Source organism: Carlito syrichta, unplaced genomic scaffold, assembly GCF_000164805.1.
Source record: "Carlito syrichta isolate Samal-C Ts95f unplaced genomic scaffold, Tarsius_syrichta-2.0.1 Scaffold312137, whole genome shotgun sequence".
Classification (NCBI taxonomy): Eukaryota; Metazoa; Chordata; class Mammalia; order Primates; family Tarsiidae; genus Carlito; species Carlito syrichta.
Genome location: NW_007256233.1, coordinates 30,594 through 31,117, shown reverse-complemented (window position 1 = coordinate 31,117; position 524 = coordinate 30,594). Strand labels below are relative to the sequence as shown.

Sequence of the window (524 nt, the reverse complement as noted above, 5' to 3'; positions counted from 1 at the left end):
GGCTCTCGGGGCCGGGCTGGGAGCGCCTGCTTACCCCAGGCAGGCCCGACCTACTTGGTGGTTCTCCGAAGAGAAGTGCGATACTGACGGTTGGAGCCAGGAAAATAAAAATCTGGGGGGAGGGGGCGTGGACCCGGCGCCCGGGTTCGCGGACGCGCACCTCCGTGGGCGCGCAGGTGTGTTGGGTGCCCCGGCTCCGGCCCAGCGCCGCGGACTGGGGGGAGGGGGACTCTGGGGGAAGCTCTGCCACCTGCTCCGTTAGCAGCGGGGGAGGGGTGTAGAAACTGAATCGAAATACACCCGCCACTTGAAGTGCACACAAGGTTTTTACCACAGTAGGTCACACGTACGTTTACCAAACCTTACTCTACCCCCCTTTCTCGTCCGTTCCAGAAATTTTAAGAAAACGTGCTACCTTTCGAGACAACTCTCCCGTCTTTTTCATCTTCTACCAGTATTGACCAATAAAAATATAATGCGAGTCACAAATGCAAACCACTTATGTAATTATAAATTTCTAGGAA

The 524-nt window shown here is 55.7% G+C and overlaps 1 protein-coding gene across 1 annotated transcript in view; it reads right to left on the bottom strand.

The window, feature by feature from the left end:
* PAIP1 (poly(A) binding protein interacting protein 1) overlaps nucleotides 1-272 on the bottom strand; it is a 37,302-nt gene extending 37,030 nt beyond the window's left edge. Inside the window, exon 1 of the mRNA XM_008069599.2 lies at nucleotides 35-272. The gene's annotated coding sequence lies outside the window, so the exon portion shown is untranslated. The remainder of the gene's footprint in view (nucleotides 1-34) is intronic.
* Between the last annotated feature and the right edge of the window lie 252 nt (nucleotides 273-524).